Below are 11,682 nucleotides of genomic sequence, written 5' to 3'. Positions count from 1 at the left end.
AGCACCCTAGGATATATAATCCGCGTCACACATTGGACGCGCACTAACCCACCACTAGTTAGTTAACTGCACTACACAACGCCAGCAGAGCAACTGCTGGCATATGTGGGCCATCGCGAGTCTCGAGACTACTTGCGCGGGCACAGAGAGGTGTGAGGCGGCTCTTTTGAAACAAAACATTACTGTAGCGAATAAAACATTGCTTCTTTTGAATTAAACAAACATGAAATGAAAAGTACACAGGCAGACGCATGTAATAGCGCCAACTAACTAGCTGTACTCCTGCTTCTCCTAATACATCAATAATGAATTACATGTACAACACGATGTAATAAGTGAAGCACGTAATTGTTCTGGAAGCTATCTACAAGGGCACCACTTTCAAGTACTCTAAAAATGTAATGCGTATATCCGGTTTAGCAAGCCAGGCCCCTCCAATGCGTCTTTTCTCCGTGGTAGGTTGTCTTAAGGACATTCCAAGAAGTCTTGTTGCGGGGTTGGTTGCCTCGACGTGATCCATTCTTCGTTGAAGACTTATGAAGCTCCTTGGCGATCCTCTTCCCGCAGCTGCCCTCTTCACCGCAACATCAGCCATTCAAACTTTGAGGTTGTTTACCGTAACACTCTCCGACTTCTTCCAAGTGACATCCTGGCCCGAAGCACAATGAGGCTCCTGTGAATTTTCGCGCGAGTCACTCGCGTTTAATCGTCAAAAGCGTAGCAATTTAGGCTCCCTAGAATCCACTCAAACGAAGCTGTCATGAGGCTCAGAAGCCTTGCCAGGTTGTAAGCCAGATCGACAGCCACTCCACAAACTCTGAAGCACTGCATCCTCTGAGCCAAACAACAACTGCTCTTCTCAATAGCATGACACTGACTTGGCCACTTTAGCCACATGCGTTAAACAGTGTTTGGTTCACTCATTGAAGACTAATGGGTCTACCAAAACCTTTACACCCTTTGAAGACTAACGGCACTGGATCTCACAATTAGTTACCACGTATTGCCTCAAAATACTAACATTTATTCCTCATATTTACGCCTCATCGGACCACTGTTAGCCCTCACAGTAGCATCTGTTAGCCCTCACAGTGACAACGGTCGGTCGAATCACATGCTCCATTCGAAATAACGTTTTATTACAAGTACAAATATAGCGTTCATCCTCAGAAAAGATTGCTACAGGTACTCTCCTCAAGGCTTCATAATTTATCGCTTTTTTTCTTTCCGCAGCTAGCAACAGATGGTGCGTGAAAGAGTCAGTGAGTGATTAACTTAATTGTGTTCCTGCAGGTTACCCGGTTGTGTTTCGACCTAGTTGTTGGCCGAGAGGCTCTGTCTCTCAGCAAATTTTTTGGTCTGCTTGATTGCCCAGAGTTATCAAGTTCTGAGCTGAGCAGCGTATTCTGACAACGCACCCCAAACTACTCATTGAGTGCCGGAAGCTTAACTTTCCCTTATTGCTGAACACTCCCAGAGTATTTGCTCTAGTGTGGCCCTGCTACTGCCATACTTGCACGAGTCAGTCATGTACAATCGGGGTAAATGTATTTCATAATTGCGGTATTATGTAAATGCCTATTTGTAACAGTTGCCACTGAACATGCTAGGTCTTGCTTAGTTTAAGGTGAGATGGGAAGTATTCACTTTGCTGAAATTCAGAGTAATATACGACATTGCGGAGCTTGATCAGTCTATCCCCCTTCTACTCCTCCACAGGAAAGTACCTACTGCCATGGTGTGTACAGCAGACGCAGATCGGAACGTTAGACCTTGAGACTGGTCATGAGCCAACTCGTTAAAACTTGTCTGCGTGTTGTCGATGACTGTGTGGGTGGGAAACCTGAAGATGTATGCATTTCGGTCGCTCCACTGGGTTTTGTATTTAGCAAGGTTTTTCAATGTCTATTATTTCCTTAATTTAGAACTGCTGTTGAGTCACTGATAATATCTCGTGCATTGGTGTGAGCAATGGCCAGCGCGAATACGACCTCATCCACCGTTTGTACGAGATATATGTTGATCGAAGCGCTGATCGAAGACCGCCTCCTCATACCATCCTAAAAATTGGAGCATAGCTCTGGCTCTACTAATTCTTCTGCCTTCACTGCTCTCACGATACATGTTGCTTGGCCCTAGTAGTATGAAGAGCTTACCGTGGATTTCACGTGGTTTGTCATAATTATACCAAGTTGAGAGTGATAACAAATGCCGAGAATTCCGAGAATTTCGCAACTTTAGTATTGCTGTGGCGCTTCAATTATTTCATCAAGCATGTCCTGAAGGCTTAGTTCAATGAGTTCTATGCTTTTATTGGGCCGAAAGACTAGCGCTGGTTTATAAACTCTTTTAATTGGTTTGTTCAGTAGTTTTTCTTCTGCCGCGGACCATCGGTGGTGGGTAACGACATAGGTAAAATGACTTGGCAGAAAGGAGTGGATAAGCTAAAGAATACTCAATTCCTTCGTTGCCTGATGTTAGTAAATATATTATTGAGTCACATCGTCTACGCAATCTTGGCTTCCAATTTGCGCTTTGTGCCACTACTTGTACTTTTGCTTTCAATAAGAAGTTCTAAACCCCGTATTTTATCTACGGTTGGTATAATACACCCGTCAGCCGTCGTCAGGGTAATGTCTCGATAGAAGCATGTTGAACATCATTTTTTTTGGTGTCTGCCTTTGAGTGTAAAGTTGTAAAGAAAGAGTTTGGCCTTTTCTGTCGAACAAGAAAGTACTCTTCCACGTAATCATTGTTCCCACACGTCAACCGCTTCCTTTAGTTGTTCTTCCTTAGAGTCGTCGCTGCCGTAACCTGTCTCGAGGGCAATATTGGCATAGATGCTGCGATGAAGCCCGGCTGTCATGGAAACTTTGTAAGCTTCTACCGAAGCAACTGTGTGTGGTGTGTGTGTATGTTATGTGCAATGTGTATCACCTCTCTCAATCTCTTTTTTCCTCATTCTCCTCTCCCCCGTGTAGAGTAGCAAACTGGCCTTAGTCTAACCTCCCTACCTTTCTGATATTTTTTTCTTTGTCACTCTCTCTCTCTCTACCAAAAAAAAACTTTTTAATGCAATCATAAATCAAACCGTACACACCGACATGCAAGGCACAGTGTAGGCGAATAGGCAAATAATGCATGGCAAGGTGCGGCTACCCGTTCCAGTCAATGAGGCACACAAAGCGAAGCGATGTACAGTACATCATCATCATCATCATCAGCCTGACTACGTCCACTGCAGGACAAAGGCCTCTCCCATGTTCCGCCAGTTAACCCGGTCCTGTGCTTGCTGCTGCCAATTTATACCCGCAAACTTCTTAATCTCATCTGCCCACCTAACCTTCTGTCTCCCCCTAACCCACTTCCTTTCTCTGGGAATCCAGTCAGTTACCCTTAATGACCAGCGGTTATCCTGTCTACGCGCTGCATGCCCTGCCCATGTCCATTTCTTCTTCTTGATTTCAGCTATGGTATCCTTAACACCCGTTTGTTCCCTAATCCACTCTGCTCTCTTCTTGTCTCTTAAGGTTACACCTACCATTTTTCTTTCCATTGCTCGCTGCGTCGTCCTCAATTTAAGCAGAACCCTCTTTGTGAGTCTCCAGGTTTCTGCTCCGTAGCCAAGTACCGGCAAGATGCAGCTGTTATATACCTTCCTCTTAAGCGATAGTGGCAATCTACCTGTCATAATTTGAGAGTGCTTGCCGAATGTGCTCCACCCCATTCTTATTCTTCTAGTTACTTCAATCTCGTGGTTCGGCTCTGCGGTTATTACCTGCCCTAAATAGACATAGTCTTTTACAACTTCAAGTGCACTATTACCTATCTCGAAGCGCTGCTCCTTGCCGAGGTTGTTGTACATTACTTTCGTTTTCTGCAGATTAATTATAAGACCCACCTTTCTGCTCTCCTTGTCTAACTCCGTAATCATCAGTTGCAATTCGTCCCCCGAGTTACTCAGCAATGCAATGTCATCGGCGGAGCGCAGGTTACCAAGGTATTCTCCATTGACTCTTATCCCTAACTGTTCCCATTCTAGGCTTCTGAAAACCTCCTGTAAGCACGCGGTAAATAGCATTGGGAAAATTGTGTCCCCCTGCCTTACACACTTCTTGATTGGTATTCTGTTGCTTTCTTTATGAAGCACTATGGTAGCAGTTGATCCCCTGTAGATTTCTTCCAGAATGTTTATTTATACTTCATCTACGCCATGATTCCGCAGTGTTTGCATGACGGCTCATATTTCTACTGAATCAAACGCCTTCTCGTAATCTATGAAGGCTATGTATAGGGGTTGGTTATACTCTGAGCATTTCTCTATTACCTGATTGATAGTATGAATGTGGTCAATTGTTGAGTAGCCTGTTCGAAATCCTGCTTGTTCCTTTGGTTGATTGAATTCTAATGTTTTCTTTACTCTGTTAGTAATTACCTTTGTAAATAGCTTGTATACTCCAGAGAGCAAGCTGATCGGCCTGTAAATCTTCAAGTCCTTGTCATCTCCTTTCTTATGTATTAAGATGATATTAGCGTTCTTCCAAGACTCTGGTACTCTTCCCGTCAGGAGACACCTCGTAAACAGGGTGGCTAAATTTTCTAACACAATCTGTCCTCCATCTTTCAGCAGATCTGATGTTACCTGATCCTCACCAGCAGCTTTGCCCCTTTGCATGCTCTCCAAAGCTTTTCTGACTTCTTCTATCATTACTGGTGGGGTGTAATCTGGGTTACTGCTAGTTCTTATAGTATTAAGGTCGTGGTTGTCTCGGCTACTGTACAGATCTCTGTAAAACTCCTCCGCTATTTGAACTATCCTATCCATATTGGTAGTTATTTTGCCTTCTTTGTCCCTTAGTGCATACATCCGACTTTTGCCTATCCCAAGTTTCCTCTTCAATGCTTTGACACTTCCTCCGTTTTTCAGAGCGTGTTCAATTCTCTCCATGTTATACCTTCTTACATCGCATACCTTACGTCTATTAATCAACTTCGAAAGCTCTGCCAGTTCTATTTTGTCTGTTGTACTTGACACTTTCATTATTCGACGCTTCTTAATTAGGTTCTTCGTTTCCTGAGAAAGCTTGCCAGTGTCCTGTCTAACTACCCTGCCTCCAACTTCCACTGCACACGCCGTAATGATACTCGTAAGATTATCATTCATTGTATCTACGCTAAGGTTGGTTTCCTCACTAAGAGCCGAGTACCTGTTCTGCAGCGACACTCTGAATTCCTGTACTTTCCCTCTCAGTGCTAGCTGATTGATTGGCTTTTTGCGTATCAGTTTCTGTCGTTCCTTCTTCAGGTCTAGGCGAATTCGAGACCGTACCATTCTATGGTCACTGCATCGTACCTTGCCAATCACTTCCACATCCTGCACGATTCCAGGGTGTGCACTCATTATAAAGTCTATTTCGTTCTTATTTTCGCCATTAGGGCTCCTCCATGTCCACTTGCGGTTTTATCGTTTTCGGTAGAAGGTATTCAAAATCCGTAAATTATTGCGTTCTGCGAATTCTACTAGTAGCTCTCCTCTGGCGTTTCTAGTACCGATGCCATAATCTCCTACTGCCTGGTCTCCAGCCTGCTTCTTCCCTACCTTTGCATTAAAGTCGCCCATCACTATAGTATACTGTGTTTTTTTCCTTATTCATTGCCGATTCCACGTCTTCATAGAAGCTTTCAACTGAAGCGTCATCATGGCTGGATGTAGGCGCGTAAGCCTGTACTACCTTCATCTTTTGAACCTTCATCTTTTATTCCTTCATCTTTATTCCTTTTATTACCTTCATCTTTTATTCAGCCTAATTACGATACCTACCACCCTTTCATTATTGCTATAGTATTCCTCTATGTTGCCAGCTATGTTTCTGTGAATTAGGAACCCCACTCCCAGTTCTCTTCTGTCTGCCAAGCCCCTGTAGCAAAGGACGTGCCCATTCTGTAGCACCGTATAGGCCTCATCTGTCCTCCTAACCTCACTGAGCCATATTATATCCCATTTAACACCCTATAGCTCCTCGAATAGTACAGCTAGACTTCCCTCACTAGATAAGGTTGTAGCATTAAACGTTGCCAAGTTCAGGTTCCGATGGCGGCCTGTCCGGATCCAGAGATTCTTAGCACCCTCTGCTGCGTTGCAGATCTGACCGCCGCCGTGGTCAGTTGCTTCGCAGCTGCTGGGGACTGAGGGCCGTGAGTTATTCACGTACGACGTTATTCGACGTACGTGAGCTATTCGATGTACAGTACGGTCCACTTTTAAGGGGAACACTGCAATGAGCACCATTGATATTACCGGCCCTCTAACAGCAAGTGCAAGAGCAAACAGTGTTCATGCATGACAGTAGTCTGTCAAAGCAAGTCAGAACTCTCAATCAGCGCTAGCTTTACGCAAATCTAAGCAGCTGTATTTTCGCTTAGAGTGAAGTCCAAACATACCATGCACGCAAGTGCTTCTTTTAACAGTGCACCTGCCTGTACATGTGTTAAAACACTGAAGAAGAAAGAAGAAGCGACAGCTTCACACTTTTCATAACAGTTCATAAAACATCATTAGAAATATTGATGCTTGGAGACCTCTTTGTAAGACATAATTTACAGTAGAACTGCATGTGTAGTATTTTTTTTTCAGACACAAAACAAGAAATGTGTAGAGATACCTAGTCTTTTTAAACAACAACCGTTCAATTTTAACTCAGGGAATTCAAATGAGACAGATATTTATACACAATTCTTAACAAAAACCTCTGTGATTTCACGAACACCTTGGAGGAAAAACCAAGAAGATCGAAGTTATAGCATAGGAGTTATCACGGAGCTCTGTGGTGTTCCCGCGATTCATGGGGGTATCGTAGGTTATGTTAGATAGGCCACTTCGAATAAATCTTGTCGTTTCGTGGGAAAGTTGCAAATGCACCTATGCGTTTCCGTTCCCAGATTTACGCGCGCAATTGAATCACGGCTGCGGCGGCTGATTTTCTGATGGAGGTCGAAGTGTTGTAGGCCCGTGTACTCAGATTTGGGTGCACGTTAAAAACCCCCAGGTGGTCGAAATTTCCGGAGCCCTCCACTACGGCGTCTCTCATAATCATACGCTGTTTTTTGGATGTTAATTCCCAAATATCAATCCCAGATTTACGTCCCAAACTCGTTAGAGTATTGTACTACGTGCAACGTTATCCAACGCTTCCTGTAGATCTGAACCTACTATAGGTTCGGCTGGGTGTGTGGCATCTCTCTGCTGGAATCCCGGCTGCGGCAGCTGCATTTCCGATGGAGGCGGAAATGTTGTAGGCCCGTGTGCTCAGATTTGGGTGCACGTTAAAGAACCCCAGGAGTTTGGAACTTCCGGAGCCCTCCACTACGGCGTCTCTCATAATCATATGGTGGTTTCGGGACGTTAAACCCCACATATCTATCTATCTATCTATCTATCTATCTATCTATCTATCTATCTATCTATCTATCTATCTATCTATCTATCTATCTATCTATCTATCTATCTATCGTGTGTGGCATCTCTGACTTGGCGCTTCTATTGGAGCATGCATGATGTGCTAACATGAAGGTGCCTTCGAAAACCTAACGTGGTGCATGGGAGAACGTGATTGTCATTAACGTATTCCGTTAGTCGGGTTAAACAGGCCTGTTTTATAAGTTTGAGCACGCATGAAGTTAGAGATGAATCTCAAGTGGTTGATGTTTCCCTGTTTGGGGGATAAGAATCCTCTCGGCGGCTTTTTGTTGTGAAGATAAACGTACTGTAAAGCAACATGAATGAAAGAGATCATTAGGATAAGTAATAAATTCCTCGTCTCGATTTCTTATAGTCTCCTTTGTAAGGAATTCAAAGCCTAATGCGTATTTTGTATTAAACTGGTGCGAAGCGCCCAAGGTAAATGTAACTGGTAGCGAAGGTTCAGTAAAAGCCCATACGTAGCAGAAAATGGCAGCTGATCAAGCTCATTGGGCTTAGTACCATCTCTTTGAGGAGAGAACATTTCCGGTAGAACAAAAAACCAAAGCGGGTGTGACGCAATGTTGATAAGCAAGGGACGTCAGTTGGTTGTCACAAGCGCAAAAATCGATCTCAAAGTACTTGTCGTAGGCACCGGTTAGTTAAGAGTTCGAGCTGAGGCGACAGCCGGCGAGTTCTACACGAGTGCGCTTTAAGTCAACTTCAGCTAATCCAATATCTACTCATAACTAGATAGTAATGGTTAAGTGTACTACTGTTAATTTTGCTTCAGTTTCACAGTGACACCACTTCTTGGAATTTTCATTGAGCGTTCATGGCATTTTCGCAGATTTATAAAAGCAATCAACGGTGTACTTGTACCATCCGCCTTGCCCATTGCGTGTTGACGTGATCTGCCACCATGCGGTGGTCCAGGGACCCCGGAGATGTCAAACACATTTGCTAATAAACTTTTTCTGTCTGCATGTCTGTCTCACATACGTACTTTTTTAGCGAGTACAGCACTTGTGTACTTCAGTTCTATGACACTTCGACTTATTCAATGGTCGCAATATGTCCTCAAATTTATCACACTGCACGCAATAGTAAGAAGCACAAAAGTCTGAAGGCCATATATGTGCTTTGTTTTGCATTATGCTCCTATAAATTAAACGTTACATGTAAGCGAATGCAGGCATGCGACTTGTAGCGTGATAGATATCTTGGCGATCAGCTCACAAATAACGCGATAAGAGCAGACACTGGGAGTCAAGTAAAGAAACTGAGCAGCACGAATACTGAGTCATGCAAACCCAGTGAGCACTCTATTGCGCACCAATGCCCTTGTTGCTTATCTAGAAGACATTGGTCGCTAGGCATACATTTGTCGTGGCTGAATCCTCGTACAGCACACAGTTTTTGCAGGTACCGACGCAAGCGTTCGGCGTTAAATGTAATCGTCCACGTTCCACTGCCCATCAGATACTGCAGTGAAGACGTTGACCAGCAAAAAGAAAAAAAAAGCACCTCACAAGTTCACGCACAGCACGGAGCATAAGCCAGTGCGGAACACTTAGACAGGCGAGGGGGTGTGTTATCGCAGACGCATTTTACTAGCGTGCCTTTCACTCTAGTGCAATGGCTGCACCGAATAATAATTACTCAAGTAAAGGGCGCTAAAAACATTTTTTGTGGTAATAATACACTGTCATAACTTATTTCCCCATAACACTTATATAATAGTGGTGGGGCAGAAGAAATGTTATTTGTAATTGTGACAATATCGCTGAGTATCTCAATAGTGATGGTAAAAAATAAGGGTGAAGCACTGAGCACGTTATGCGGCAAATACAAATGCCAGATTTCTAATGCGGTGGCATGCTCACCGAAAATTGCATCTGTTATGGTGGTTTATGAAAACACAGACAGGATTGATTGATTGATTTGTGGGGTTTAACGTCCCAAAACCACCATATGATTATGAGAGACGCCGTAGTGGAGGGCTCCGGAAATTTTGACCACCTGAGGTTCTTTAACGTGCGCCCAAATCTTAAACACAGACAGGATTCGCGCAGCTTTTCAAATGAAAGTGCATAGATCAAATCAAGACTTTTATGTACACGAAGACGAACACGGGAATACACACCACCTAAACTCACTCATAAGTATACGCGTTCTCGGTCATATGTGGGAGGGATTAGGTTAGTGTTAACGTTCGTTAACCCGAATTTTAGCCCTTAGAGCGGGAAATTCGCGGTCGACCGGGGTTCTTTCGACATCAGGAGGTGGTGCGCGTCGTGGTTCCCGCGTCCATTGCCCGGCCTAGCAAGTAACTGCCAGAGACATCGCCGCTCGGTAGTCACCGCCTAGTCTCACGCCTGGTGCCACGATGGGAATAGCTGTTTAACGGCCGGCGCGAGCAGATAGTGGACAGCCCCTTGGAAAGAGCCTCGCTTCGCATCAGCAACACCGGCCCGCTGCGCGGGACGTCGCTCCAAACCAAACCCAGAAGCAGATGGGGCAACACCCAGGCCATGAAAAAACCACAGGGTCGTTGACGAGCAACCAAGGCGAGGCCCGAACCCCGAACACCAACGCTTCTCTGCCGTAAGCCTTGCGACCCCGTCGCCCGAAAACTTGCCTTGAGACCACCGCACGAACGCGCACGTAGTCGCTCTTCTTCTGTTCATTATCGCCATCCCGGTGATTCCAGCATACGTTAAATCGCCACCGCACACCGATAACAAGCAGAGAATCGATCCTGCACACAAATAACCAATACAGATACGGGTGAGACAGAGTCTCCAGGTCAATGTTTTACCACAGTAGTTCACAAAAAGTACAATAATTTTCTGCAGCGCAAGAGCCGCATTTTCTTCATCGTGGCACCATCACTCTTGATAGCTAAAATTAGGTTTTCGTAATACAGTTCACATTCACCGGGCATTTTTCGTGCACGATGTTTTTTCTTTGTGCGATGAAATTCACTACATTGTAGTAATAGGCAGTCAATAATGTTGTTGGTGAAAACTTCATCATATTAAGCAAAATGATTGTTTAGTATGTGAAGTTATAACAGATATACAGCATTATAGTTCCACCGATAAAGTATTGATGTGACTATATCATCGTTTACCATATTGATTCATGTCTTAACAGAGGAATGGACCAGTCTCTTTACCAAGTACACCGACGGTATATATACGGGTCCCCAGCCCATTTATAACTTCCTACGCAGTACTAGTATCATCAAGAAGCTCTTCGATGACAAATATGTTGGCAAAACCGGTCTGCAATACCTGGTCGCCTGGAGCATCTATAGGCAGCTGGCCGAATTCACCGACCCATACATGTTCCTCGGTGCAAGGAAGGTCGATGAAGCTTGCCTCGTGCACGTCAAGAATGTCATGAATTTTGCTATTCTCAGCAACTTCTTCGAGTTTGGTAAGTACATGCACTGCCAATCTTTCACGAAATCATCTTCGTCATTCCGAAAATGCGTTCAGCTGTGCAGCAAACACCATAAATGCAGCGAGGTGGCATCTTTCTCATAACTAAAGTAGTTGTGATCACTTAAGATCGCGAGAGCGTGCAGCAGATGAAACCCGAATGTCTATAAACTGTCAGACAGCCAAGCTGACGTCAGGAGAACCCCAATAGAGAGAATGAGCAGACTACAAACTGGTAGTTCTGGAAGCCGTTCTCGTGATAGTCTTTTTAGGTCGAATCATCGCGTCAGCGTGAAAAATGAAATGGGCAGATCACACGTACAGCGGGAATTGATGACATGCGAAGCACGAATGAGAAATGTTGATATGTCACTTTAAAATCAGTACAACGTTACGAGGTAAAGGTGAATGATGCCGTACATGAGTTCTGTGTCATCATTATCATGTTTGGATGTGTCGTTTACCTTCGTCATCTATTTACTTCACGGGATACTAAATTTGGTATATGTGAAGCCAGAAAAACGGTCGCGAGCATGCTATGAGCGGGATAGGTTGTCATGTTCTTACATTACACGCGTGTCAGGATTATCATATTTGCACCAGTCATAATTTTCGTCATCCACTGACGTCACGTAACACCAAATTTGAAATATCTGGAGTTATCAAAACGACCGCGAGTAAATCATGAAGGGGCCATTGTACTCTAATGTAGCAATCAGGACGGAGCAGTGGGAAACCATACTCGTCATTGAGTGAAACAATGCCCATGTGGCA

This window comes from Rhipicephalus microplus, chromosome 3 (assembly GCF_043290135.1).
Source record: "Rhipicephalus microplus isolate Deutch F79 chromosome 3, USDA_Rmic, whole genome shotgun sequence".
Taxonomy (NCBI): domain Eukaryota; kingdom Metazoa; phylum Arthropoda; class Arachnida; order Ixodida; family Ixodidae; genus Rhipicephalus; species Rhipicephalus microplus.
Note: the sequence above shows the minus strand (reverse complement) of the source record.